Raw genomic sequence first — 13,951 nt, 5'->3', positions numbered from 1 at the left:
CAGGCCATGCTTTTTGACAAGCCCAATGCCCTATTAGAAGTTTGGGTCCTTGTTAATTGTTATTTTTGTTAATAACAAACATGCTGAGGCATTTCATCTTCTCCAAGGTCACTATATCAGAAATGGATCTTTTTTTTTTTTCTTTTAACTCATCTGTATTTGTTACAACTTTAAGCAGAATGTGACTTGAGCACTACATTTCCATCCACAAGACTGGGTCTGAGTTATTTTTGAACAGCTTTATGATATGCTTAGGTAGGCTTATAACTTTGCTCCTCCAAACAATACTTTTCTTTGGAAAACAAGCCCTGTGGAGAATTCCTTCCATCAGGTTGCTTCAGTTTAACCTATTTCTAGAGGACTAGTACCTGCAGAATTGGCAACTACAGGGGATGAAAAGTCCAAAAAGTAGGTCCTACAAGATGTAACAAATAATTTTCTAAACATCAAAAGAAGAGAAAGAATCCAAAGACAAACCTGAAATTGAAGATGTTGGTTCTGATGAGGAAGAAGAAGAAAAGAAGGATGGTGACAAGAAGAAGAAGAAAGTTAAGGAAAAGTACATCGATCCAGAAGAACTCAACAAAACAAAGCCCATCTGGACCAGAAATCCAGATGCTATTACTAATGAGGAGTACAGAGAATTCTACAAGAGCTTGACCAATGACTGGGAAGATCACTTGTCAGTGAAGCATTTTTCAGTTGAAGGACAGTTGGAATACAGAGCCCTTCTATTTTCCCATGATGTGCTCCTTTTGACCTGTTTGAAAACAGAAAGGAAAAGAACAACGTCAAATTGTATGTACACAGAGTTTTCATCATGGATAACTGTGAGGAGCTAATCCCTGAATATCTGAACTTCATTAGAGAGGTGGTAGACTCGGAGGATCTCCCTCTAAATATTTCCCGTAAGATGTTGCAACAAAGCAAAATTTTGAAAGTTATCAGGAAGAATTTGGTCAAAAAATGCTTAGAACTCTTTACTGAACTGGCAGAAGATAAGAGAACTACAAGAAGTTCTATAAGCAGTTATCTAAAAACATAAAGCTTGGAATACATGAAGACTCTCAAAATCAGAAGAAGCTTTCAGAGCTGCTAAGGTACTACACATCTGCCTCTGGTGTTGAGATGGTTTCTCTCAAGGACTACCACACCAGAATGAAGGAAAACCAGAAATGGATCTTAAAGTTGTCTTATCAGAAGTGGAGACTGACATCTTATTGACAGTACTGCTCCTTATTTTCTTAATAAAGTGAATTGTCTCTATCAGAAACTAATGTGAAGTCATTTTTGCATTCCATTTCAATTTTATTTTTTCTTATATACAACTAGTCATTCCAACGGACTACACTGAATAATCTATTATTATTAGAAAATTGTCTTTACCTTTAATGAATTTTACCCACATATAGTTTGATTGAATATTGCCAGTATGATATTTTATTATCTGTTAATGCAAATCTCATATCATATTTCTTCTTTTAAAAATGTCTTAGCTATTTTTACCTATTATTTCTTCATTTCTAGCAGTAGATTTTGGAGTAGTTCAGCTGGAATTTTTATTGCAATTGTATTGTATTTATATTTATACTTAATTTTAGAAGGAATAAAATTTTTATTATATTCAGTTTGCCTTTTAGGAAAAAATACCTCTGCTTACTGAATTTCTTTTATATATCTTAGTGATAGCGCATAGCTTTCCTCATACAAGTCGTATACATTTCTTGTTAAGATATTTATAGGTTGTTTAAACTATTTTTTATGTTTATTACTAAGAATCTTTTTTAATACATTTCTAAGAGGTTATTGCTGGCAGATAGGAAAGCTATTGATTTTTAAATAATTTTCAACTGAGTTACTCGCATTTTCGTGACTGTTAATTTTTCACACACTTGCTTGAGATTTTCTAGGCATACAAGTATATTCCTCAAAAATATTGCCCATAGAGTACAAATGCCTAAATACATTCAGTTAGGCATAATAAGCCTGTAGATTCAAACTCTAATCTTCCCTTACATACATTTCAGCTTCAAATTTTTCTTTGAATAGTTAAATAACATAGCAGTTTTATTCCAACAGCAAAACAAAACTCATACATAAATGTGCAACTGAAATTTAGATGTATAGTAAAAACAGGGCTGATTTCATATAATTGATTATAAAAGTCATTGACAAATAACTCGAGTTTGCACAAAGTATTATTTTCCAGCCTTCTCAGGACCATTTTCGCTCTTCAAGGCTCTCATGTAAACAAAGGTGTAAGTTTAAGAATGGTGGAATAATTGTTAAGAAGGTTTTCAGTACTCATATTCTGAAAATGCCTTCCAATATCTAGGTCTTTTAAATACCTTTATAACATATAGGGTTATGACAATTGTTATTATAATTATATTAAAAATATCACTTCATGTTCACCATACTTTCAGTCTGTGATAGCCAGTACTGCGACAAACACAGGCAGATATCATGATACAAGAAGAGGGAAGATTTGGCCTTGCTCAATTAGCTGTTTAACACAGGCCCCATCATACCAAGAGCTTCAGGGCTCACCTGGGAACATTGGTTGGTAGATTGGGAGTTATATTGATGTATTGCTCATCAAATATTTTTTCAGGTCCCCAGTTAATCTGCTATGTGATTCTATGTCTACTTTTACCTTAATTTCATTATATATACATTATAAATCCTATTGATGGGCCCCTGTATTTATAAGAAAACAATATTCTTCAAATTAAAAATTGCACCTTTGTATAGTCTGAATCCTCACTCCAATTATATAAATTCCTACAAATCATTGCCCATATTTCTATTGTGAAACAATACTACATACTCATTTGTCTTCTAAGTAGCTATTAGATTGAGCTCCTCAAAGGAAGAATGAGGGTCTTTAGATTTTTTTGCATAGCATTAGATACATAGTAGGTGATTTTTGAAGGGAACAACAAGGTAAGACATTCAAAGCAGAAGGAGATAAGCAACTGGCTAAAAACAGTCTAGGTATATAGATTGAAGAGAGAAAAAATGATTTTATTCCCTGTTTTATACTTTACCCACATTTACTTTGGGATATAAGAAATGAAAGAAAGGCAGTTCTGTGTGGTGATATTAAGCAGTAAATGTAGCTGCAAGCTTTTGAACAATTTATCCTATAGATCAACTTGTATATTTTTAGTGAACAGCACAAGAGCACATAAATATCTCAAGGGGCCCAATGACATGTTGAAGTCTTAAAATATGTTCTAATATAAAGAATTTTCTAATGCTATTGTGGTTGAGCATACGCATTTTCGAGCTTTTTAAGAGGGTTGAGGTCTTAAAATATGTTCTAATATAAAGAATTTTGTAATACTGTTGTAGTTGAGCATACATGTTTTTGAGCTTTTTAAGACAGCCAATTTCTCTCAGATATGTTGCTCACTAAACCAGTAGAAACTTATGGGAAATTTAGGCTCTTGAGTTGTCTTACAACTTATATCACAGATATCCAAATTTGACTATGGAATTAAGAAAAAACTGAAGAAACAATTTTGGAAGACCTGGAAATCGTATCACCTGAGGTTATAAACAAACTCTCAGATTCATTTTATAGAAATTACCACAAACATGTTGCAGACAAGGTCAGTCTTTTGCCATGCTTTCCTGCACTGTAATAACTAACAAAATAATATATTGAAGATGCAGATTATAATTAGATTAAAAAAAGAAGTCACAGTTTGATTGCTAATCACAACATCCTGGTAAATTTTCTGAGGTAATATTTTAAATTCTCTCCTCCTGTAGTATAATTGCCACATTCTGCTTCTAGTGTAACTACTAGTGAGTTTTCCAGGCTCCTTTGCATTTATTTTAGTTGTCTGAATGCAGTATGTTCAAAGTACAAAACAGTCTTTTAAAAAACACAGAGAAGCAGAGAAGATTTCATTTTAATCCAAATTTCTCCAGAGAATTACATTTGGTTTCCTTTCACTAGAATCTACATGCCCCTCACCAGAATCCATCAGGTCAGCTGCAGATTGTGGTGGCTTTATGCAATTTCAACATCTGTCCATGCAAAAAACAGTATTTTCACATTATCATTTAAAAAGTCCTGGTGAGAAGGTTTGCAATCTTAAATTAACTTCACTTATTTCTCTGTCTACACTCTTGTGTGAATACATCTCTTAAAGCAAACAGCATATGTTGCTTTACAGAATCATTTTGCATAAATATGTTATTTTATCCAACAGTCAATAAATTCACTTCCTTACAGCAACATTACACCTCAGAATGATCCACTTTCTGCCAATATGAATATTTCTTATATTAAGTATATGAATGAACTCTCAAAGATTAATTTTAAGTCTCAGGCAATTGCTGCACCACATTCAAACACTTATGATAAATGTGTGAAGCAAAAGAACTTTCAACATCCACAGAGAGCAGTTTCAACAAGGCCAACAGGCTTTATTGGAACGTAAATCTGTACTTAGTTGAGGCGTAAGTCAGAAGGTAAGCATTTTAAGAATGTTTCAAATCAGTGCCATGTCCCCACTAAGGTAAATTTTTTGTTTTCTATCGTGTTTTAGAAGAAAACAAACTAATCCTAGAAATGCCTGCATGAGATCATTTTCTATAATGGCAGGCTAGGAAATTGGAACTAACTCTTTGAAAACAAACTGAAATTGTTGGATAAAATATAAAAAATCACCTTAAAGACATTAAGAAGCTAACAAAATAAGGTATTACTAGTCAGAAGGGAAGAACTGAATTACCAGAACAGAAGGGCAAGTTTGAACCCAGAGGAAAAAGTGGCACAAAAGCTCTTTTTATTTGAAGTTGTTGTCACTCTTTGAACTTTGAACTTCGGTTAGAGAGGGTATATGAAATGAGAGGAGGAGCAATCAAATTTCAGAGTCCACTCAGGATACAGGCATCTGATAGGGCATTCTCCTCACATTAATCTGAGGCCATAGTGGCTGCACCCTCAAGACAAGTTTGCCACTCAAGTCAACATTAGCCACCCGCAGTGACATCATCCGAGAGGCCCAAAAAACTCAAGATGTGAATGTAACCACATCCCAGACACTCTAGACACTTAGTAAACTTTGAGCATCTTCTTTAAAGCAGCAGTTCTCGAACCAGAACATAAATCAGACTTATGTGGAGCATTTATTAAAACAGATTGCTGGACCTCAGCCCCAGACTTTCTAATTATTTAGTCTAGGATGAGTCCTAAGAATTTATATTTCTAACAAATTATCAGGTGATGCTGATGTTGCTGGTCCAGGGACCACACTTTGAGAACCGTGGCTGTTAATGAACATATCTTTATCCTAAGTTATTTCCCCAAGAAAAAAAATTGCAAGGATATTGAGGATCATATGATAAAGGAAAAATAAGCACACAAGAACAAAGGTATCATGGCAAAAATGTCAAACATGGAGCTGCAAAGATTTCAGATACTGGAATCATGAGTCACAGATGATAAAACCATTATGCTGATTTTAACCACTACAGTTAAAAAAATTAAAGACAAGCTTAAAAAAATCTTTAGAAAATAGAAATTGTAAAAAACAATGACAGCAGATTTGAAAAAAATAGCAAATAGACATCTAGAAATTAAAAATATACTAATTAAACCAATGGGATTAACAACAGATTAGATGAAGCTGAAGAGAGAATTAGTAAGCTGCTATGTAGGTCAGTAAAGGAATTTAGGTCAGACATCAGCAATCTACAGTCTGCAGTCAAAATCTGGCCCACTGCTTGGTTTTGCAAGTAAAACTTTATTGGAACAGAGCAATGCTCATTCATTTATGTCTTGCTTATGGCTTCCATATCCTGAACTGGGATCAGGAGAGTGAGATAGCCAGGAGGCAAAATTTAAGGAGATACTCACTCTCACATTCATACAAGTGCCTGCAAGTGCCAACTTTGCACATGCACAACCCTGTGAGTAACTGTCTTCTTAAAATTAATGCCTTACACACCTTTCTGCCCTACCCTACTCTTGGCCTTGGAAGGGAGATGAGAGGAACTTCAAAGTGGTAAATTTATAAGGCTTTTCATTTTTGCTATAATACTTATGATTTGTGCACTTTTTTGTATACATGTGTTAATGTGTTAGATTTCAATTTTTTAAAGAAATGCTTTTCAAAATCAGGACAAAGAATAAATAGTAATAAAAATTAGAAACATTTTGAACTCAAAAATAATAAAAGTTGCATTTACAAAATAAGTGGGCTGAAGCTAAGACAATGTTTTAATGCATACATTTTAAAAGTAGAAAGACAAAAGTGAACTAAGCATCTATGTTGAAGAACAGCATATTCAATAAAGTAGCTATTGTATTATAGGGTATAAAACCTTCAGAAAATTGGGCCTGTATGTTCCAAGTCACATGCACAAGAATGTCTATAGCAACAAAATTTATGTTATATGACTATAAAAATGATGGAATTACAGATAAACATGTGAGTGAATCTCAAAAAAAAAACATAATGTTTACAAAAGAAACAAGATGAAGGGCTTGATCTTGGACTTCCCAGACTTCATAATTGTGAACGATAATGTCTGTTGTGTATAAGCCACCTAATCTATGGAATTTTGTTATACTAGCCTAAACCTATTAAGATAATAATATAACCAAAGGTCATGTACCACTCACTCAGCTGCAACATCTGTCAATATTTTTCATGTCTAGGCTTACTCACGCTCCTCTAATTCTTTTCCTGGAGATTTTAAAATAAAGCCCATATATCTTGTCATTTTACCTATGAATACATCTATATTCTACTTTAAAAAATAAAAGCAAATTTTTAACATAACCATCATGCTACTATTTTCATACCAAATAAAAGGAGTACTAATTTTTTAATATCGTCATTATATGCCCAACTGTTCTTGATTATGTCAACAATCATTATTATAGTTGTTTTCTTTGAACCAGGATCTGAATAGGGTCTACATGTCGCATTTGATCATGAATTCTTTTAAGTCTTCTTTGTTCTTTAGCAGCCTTCTTTATCCATCTATTTATTTATTTAATATCATTGATTTATTGAAGAAACAAGGTCATTTGCCCTGTAGAATGCCTTACGTGACAGATTTCACTGATTGCTTCCTTGGAGTGTTGATAATTTTTTTTCTTTAACTGTATTTTATATTTTTGGAAGTATTCAAATATTAACTTCTAATCTTCATGTAATAGTGTCTATATGCAGAAAGCAGTGCTTTTGTGTGGCAGCATCAACCTGCAGAGTACACGTGAAAACTCAATTAATATTAAAAAAGATAAAAAAGTTTACTTTTAAAAACATTAATTCAGTTGACAATAGTAAGGCTCGAACCATCTATTTGATGCAATAATAATTGCTTTACCATAAATCTAAATCTAATTAAAAAAGACTTAAAAATTAATGGACTCTTAACTCATTATTTTTAAGGTAATAAACTCTTTTCTAATTAACTATCATTTCTAAACTTTAAGTCAATCTTCTCTGTGCACTCAGAAAAATCTCATTTGCAGCAAAAATATCATATTTTATAGAGCAGAGTTTCTCATTTGTGGACAACTTAATGTGTCTTTACTGCATAAATGGGATACCCATTTTAAATAAATTGAGAAGCAGTATTACCACAAGTTTTTAAATAATAAAATTTTGTATCAGTGAGAGAGTTTGAAAATTTTCACTAACTTATTTACCAGAGGACTAATGATAAATATTGTGAGTATTGGACAGGTCCCATATCCATCTGACTACTTCATTTACTCTTTTTTTATTATTATTATACTTTAAGTTTTAGGGTACATGTGCACAACGTGCAGGTTTGTTACATATGTATACATGTGCCATGCTGATGTGCTGCACCCATTAAATTGTCATTTACATTAGGTATATCTCCTAATGCTATCCCTCCCCACTCCCCTCACCCCACAACAGTCCCCAGTGGGTGATGTTCCCTTTCCTGTGTCCATGTGTTCTCATTGTTCAATTCCCACCTATGAGTGAGAACATGGAGTGTTTGGTTTTTTGTCCTTGCGATAGTTTGCTGAAAATGGTGGTTTCCAGCTTCATCCATGTCCCTACAAAGGACATGAACTCATCATTTTTTATGGCTGCATAGTATTCCATGGTGTATATGTGCCACATTTTCTTAATCCAGTCTATCATTGATGGACATTTGGGTTGGTTCCAAGTCTTTGCTATTGTGAATAGTGCCGCAATAAACATACATGTGCGTGTGTCTTTATAGCAGCATGATTTATAATTCTTTGGGTATATGCCCAGTAATGGGATGGCTGGGTCAAATGGTATTTCTAGTTCTAGATCCTTGAGGAATCACCGCCCTGACTTCCACAATGGTTGAACTAGTTTACAGTCCCACCAACAGTGTAAAAGTGTTCCTATTTCTCCACATCCTCTCCAGCACCTGTTGTTTCCTGACTTTTTAATGATGGCCATTCTATCTGGTGTAAGATGGTATCTCATTGTGGTTTTGATTTGCATTCTCTGATGGCCAGTGATGATGAGCATTTTTTCATGTGTCTGTTGGCTGCATAAATGCCTTCTTTTTAGAAGTGTCTGTTCATATCCTTTGCCCACTTGTTGATGGGGTTGTTTGTTTTTTTCTTGTAAATTTGTTTGAGTTCATTGTAGATTCTGGATATTAGCACTTTGTCAGATGAGTGGATTGCAAAAATTTTCTGCCATTCTGTAGGTTGCCTGTTCACTCTGATGGTAGTTTCTTTTGCTGTGCAGAAGCTCTTTAGTTTAATTAGATCCCATTTGTCAATTTTGGCTTTTGTTGCCATTGCTTTTGGTGTTTTAGACATGAAGTCCTTGCCCATGCCTATGTCGTGAATGGTATTGCCTAGGTTTTCTTCTAGGGTTTTTATGGTTTTAGGTCTAACATTTAAGTCTTTAATCCATTTTGAATTAATTTTTGTATAAGGTGTAAGGAAGGGATCCAGTTTCAGCTTTCTACATATGGCTAGCCAGTTTTCCCAGCACCATTTATTAAATAGGGAATCGTTTCCCCATTTCTTGTTTTTGTCAGGCTTGTCAAAGATCAGATAGTTGTAGATATGCAGCATTATTTCTGAGGACTCTGTTCTGTTCCATTGGTCTATATCTCTGTTTTGGTACCAGTACCATGCTCTTTTGGTTACTGTAGGCTTCTTTATTACTACCAAATGAGAAGTTATTAACTAGCAAATAGTTTTAATGTTTCATGCCTCTGCCTTACAGTTCTTGATATTTGGATTAAACATAGACCTAGAAATTATTGGGAGATTTCATATTGAATACCATGTCCTGTGTGCTAAAAGATGCTCAACTGATTAGTGCAGCACATTTAAAAGCAATGGTATGGGGATGTAGGAACATGGTAGGAAATACATTTCTAGTTGTCTTTTTTGTGTATTTCTTTATGTTTATTACAGAATTTAAATATGGCTTTTATAATCTATCAAAGAATATCTCATTCATTTATTTATCTGACAAGCAAAGAAGAAATTTGAAAGCTAAAAAAATCACATTCTTGGAAATCGAGCTGTATGAACTAATTTGGACTTCTTAAGAAATCTTCTTGTCTTGTCATCAATATAACATCATGTTGCCATTAAAATAATGTGTATAGACTATTCAAGTATATTAGTCAGTATTCTCTAGAGGGACAGAACTAATAGGATAGGTATAAGAATATAAAGGGGAGTTTATTAAGTATTAACTCACACGATCACAAGGTCTCACAATAGGCTCTCTGCAAGCTGAGAAGCAAGGAAAGCCAGTCCGAGTCCCAAAACTGAAGAACTTAGAGTCTGATGTTCAAGGGCAGGAAACATCCAGCATGGGAGAAAGATGTAAACTGGGAGGCTAGGCCAGTCTAGTCTTTTCACATTTTTCTGCCTGCTTTATATTCTAGCTGCATTGGCAGCTGATTAGATGGTGCCCACCCAGATAAAGGGCGGGTCTGCCATTCCCAGTCCACTCACTCAAATGTTAATCTCCTTTGGCAACACCCTCACAGACACACCCAGGATCAATATTTTGCATCCTTCAATTCAATCAAGTTGACACTCAGTATTAACCATCAAATCAAGTTATTAAATTATCTCTAAGATGTCTTAAAGCAACAGTGACCAAAATCAGAGCAATAAACCTTAATCTTATTGAAAGTATTTCTGAGATATGTTACAGAGCAAAAGTGCCTGAAATGAGACCAATAGACCTTAATCTTTTATTGGTGCTGTGAATCTTTAATTAAAAAACAATCTTAGCCCTTATTTGTAAAGCTCCCAGAATTAATTTCGCCTTGACAACTACTGTAGTTCAGAGGGAAAAATTGAGTCTTATCTTCAATTCTAACGTATCTTTGCATGGCAATCTGAAAAGTCAGATATTTAATGGTCATGAATACCCGCATTCACAATGTTTTCTATTTACTGAACATTAAATCAAGATTGGGCATATTGCCAATTATTGACTATGAAAACAGTATTTATGTGATATTTACATGCATCCTTTTTATTTGCACATCAAAATACTACTTGCGACAAATACAATGACTGCTGCTTGTTATTGATCTCAAACATCTTTATCCAATCACAGATTTAAAAAAAACACCAACTTATTCATAAGAGGACTAGAACAATGCTTTTTAAAACATTTTTGCATACTTTCCCATATGCCAACTGCTGATACATTAACAATAGATTCACATCAGAACATTCCTTACTGCTTCAGCAAAATATTGACCATAAGCACAGATAATTGTTCTTCCACTATGTACACTTTTAATACTTATCTGATTTTAGCTCCTTCCACTGTCCTCTAACACAAGATGTTCCAGTCAGGTCTTCTTTCTCTTGCCCAGAAAGGCCCAGCTTTTGCTTTCCAAAGAGACTTTCCATGAACTTGTCCCACTATCTTCACATGAATAGAGGCAGCTGTCCTCTATTTCCCTCAGTCACTTCCTTCTTGTTAGCCAGATGTCAATTAAAAGTCTCCTCAGTGAGATCTGTCTTCTCGATCGATATGCCCACACCCCTGGTCACTCACTGTCACATGCAGAAGGGGTATTAAAAACCATTTAATAATCTGTAAAGCATAAGCATCAATCAGAAGGGACACAGGCTATAGAAACAGGTATGGATGTCTTGGTACATAATTACTGAGCATCTTCCCTGATGATATCAATCTCTTCTATTCTCTTTAGAGCATTATCACTATCGGAAATTAATCTTGACTTGGCTGTTGTTTGCCTCCTCCTGGTAAGAGGATCTGGCCAGGCATGGTGGCTCACACCTGTAATCTCAGCAATTTGGGAGGCTGAGGTAGGTGGATCACTTCATCTCAGAAGTTTTAACCCAGGGCAACATGGTGAAACGTCAGCTCTACAAAAATACAAAAATAGCCAGGTGTGGTGGTGCATGCCTGTAGTCCCAGGTACTAGGGAGGCTGAGGTGGGAGGATTGCTTGAACCCTGGAGGTCAAGGCTGCAGTGAGCCAAGATCACCACTGCTCTCCAGCCTGGCAATAGAGTGAGGTTCTGTCCCAAAAAGAAGAAAGAAAGGAAAAATAATACGCTCTCTGAAAGCAGAGTTTTCTTCATTATTGTATCCCTAGTACCTAGATTAAAGTTTGGCACATAATAGGTATTAAATATAGAATGTGATATGTGCTTGCTTTTGATCTGAAGAGCACAGCTCTGAGGGCCATCTCCCTAGTTTTAGTTGCTTATGTGCCATTAGCAACAGCATGACTTGGACACTTAGGAAAATGTTATTTTGTTCCCATCCTAGGATAAGTTCAATGAGTTTGCCAGATGGATAGATAACTGAAATTTGCCTAAAAATGGTTGGTGCAAAAGCATTAGTGGCCTCCTGCCATTGTTTGACAGAAGCTGAAAGACTTGATAAGTTCTGATCAGTTCAAGACATTTTCCACTCTCACCAAGGCCTACCAGTGGGCCATGGATCACATATTGACATTTGAATGCTTTTGTAGAGAAATATATGACTTCAGGTTAATTAAGGTCCAAATTTTCACTTGTCAAAATTTACAGACTTTCAAAGTAAATAAATTTGCATTATTTTTTCATATGAAAGATAAGTAAAAATTTTAAAATTAGTAAAGTTAAGTTAAAAAAACAGTAAGGAAAAGGCAAGCAATAAAAACAGAATGTTCAGCAAGGTTTATGAGAATAAGATCAAACTACATATAAGGAACATAGTCACAGAATTTACTAGATGCTTATGAAATACTAAACACTCTTCTGAAATTTCTTTATGAAACGAAGATAATAGTACCTACTGTATGCTTTGTTGTAAGAAATAAGATAATTGTGAATAATTTATCACACACTGTCTGGCAATGTAGTAAATAATAAATATTGCTATATTGTTATTAACCATTTCAGCAATTAAAAAACAGATACAAAGTTCAGCTCCAGTAGTTCTAGGACTTTATAATCTTATTATTCCAAGAATGTTCCAGAAGTCTTCATACCCAAAAACTGGGTAAGAAATGTCGATCAAGTGTCATGTCATTAAGCACTAGCCCTCTCCATTTTCAACCTCTCTTAAAGTAATAACTTCAGGAGGAGAAATCAGTTAAAAAGTTTATAATGTCTGTGAAAATTCTTCTTTCTAACCTACAGTCCAGAATTCCAAAAACCCTTGGAGTGATTAAACAGCTAAAAGAGACTTTAGAGTGAGACCTCCTGGTTTTACAGATGAGGAAAGTGCATCTCAGAGGTTAAGCCATTAACCAAGAGTCCTACAGCTACTTTACGTCAATCCAATGATGTTCACTGAGCATTTACTATGTGCAAGAAATAAAACATTAAGGCATAAGTTCTGCTTCTAAGTAGTTTATAATAATAGGAGAGGATGAAACACAAGTATCAGTAAACAATAGAAAACATGACATAGATTGTCACAAAAAAAGGAGCAAACAAGATGTTCTGATGGATCAGAAAAGAGATTGCTTCTGCTTAGATGCAAAATAGCAAAGGATTTTAAAAAAAATAAACTTGTAGATGAGCTTTGAATACTGGATTGGCTTTCACCATGCTGGGCTGAAAGGAATGGTTATCTTTCCAGGTATAAGAATTAAAAGCAGCAAAGATAGGAGGAGAACTTTTAGGGCAATTTCAGGGTCTATAGAGCTTTCCAGTGAGATTAGTGCATTGAGTACAGAAATGGCAAAAACTCGATAAGAATCTATAAAGAGACTCAGATTGCCCTGTGGCTGGCCATGAACACCAGCTAGAGAAGTTTAAACTTAATTCAGCAAGTTGAGGGAACACTGCTGGCTCTTTATCAGGAGAATTGCTTTCTATAAACTGTGGTTTGGTAAGAACGATCTGTAAAAGCTATGAGGAATGTTTTGTATCACGGAGAAACTAGAACTGGGTAGATGATTTTATTTTGCAGTAACATAGGGCATACTTCAGCATTTGACAACCACCATGGAAAGAAGAGGAGAGAAACAAGAGATATAGACTCAGTAGAGTTGATTACATTTAGCCACATACTGAATTTAGGATTAAGAGAGTAGAAAGAGTCAAAGATAAAAGAAAAAGGTAGAGTCTTTAACAGAAGTAGATAACACCAATAGCAGGAAAAAAACACTTCAGGGAGAAAAGATGACTTGTTTAATTCTTGGCCTTAAGTCTGATATATTGACAATGTAGTTTATTAATTCAAGTGGAGATCCATTTATATAATAAGAGATTGGAAAAGCAGATAGAGGACATACAAAATAGACAGAGGTTAGAAAGCTAGATTTTGGAATGATTCATATGGACTCAAAAACATCTTCAGAGCAGGTAATATCACCAAAACTTTTTTTGGTGTAAAAAAAGTAGAGAGGACAGCTGAAGACAAAGTGGGATTTTTTTTATTTTCTGAAAAAAACTCTTTTTATAGTAAGAAGAAGAGCATTCAGAAAAAGACAAAAACACT

The 13,951-nt window shown here is 34.6% G+C and overlaps 1 pseudogene; it reads left to right on the top strand.

The window, feature by feature from the left end:
• Positions 1-443: 443 nt before the first annotated feature.
• On the top strand, positions 444-1,224 carry LOC129480177 (heat shock protein HSP 90-alpha-like; annotated as a pseudogene).
• Positions 1,225-13,951: the final 12,727 nt, after the last annotated feature.

This window comes from Symphalangus syndactylus, chromosome 4 (genome assembly GCF_028878055.3).
Source record: "Symphalangus syndactylus isolate Jambi chromosome 4, NHGRI_mSymSyn1-v2.1_pri, whole genome shotgun sequence".
Classification (NCBI taxonomy): Eukaryota; Metazoa; Chordata; class Mammalia; order Primates; family Hylobatidae; genus Symphalangus; species Symphalangus syndactylus.
This window is presented reverse-complemented; position numbering and strand designations above follow the sequence as displayed.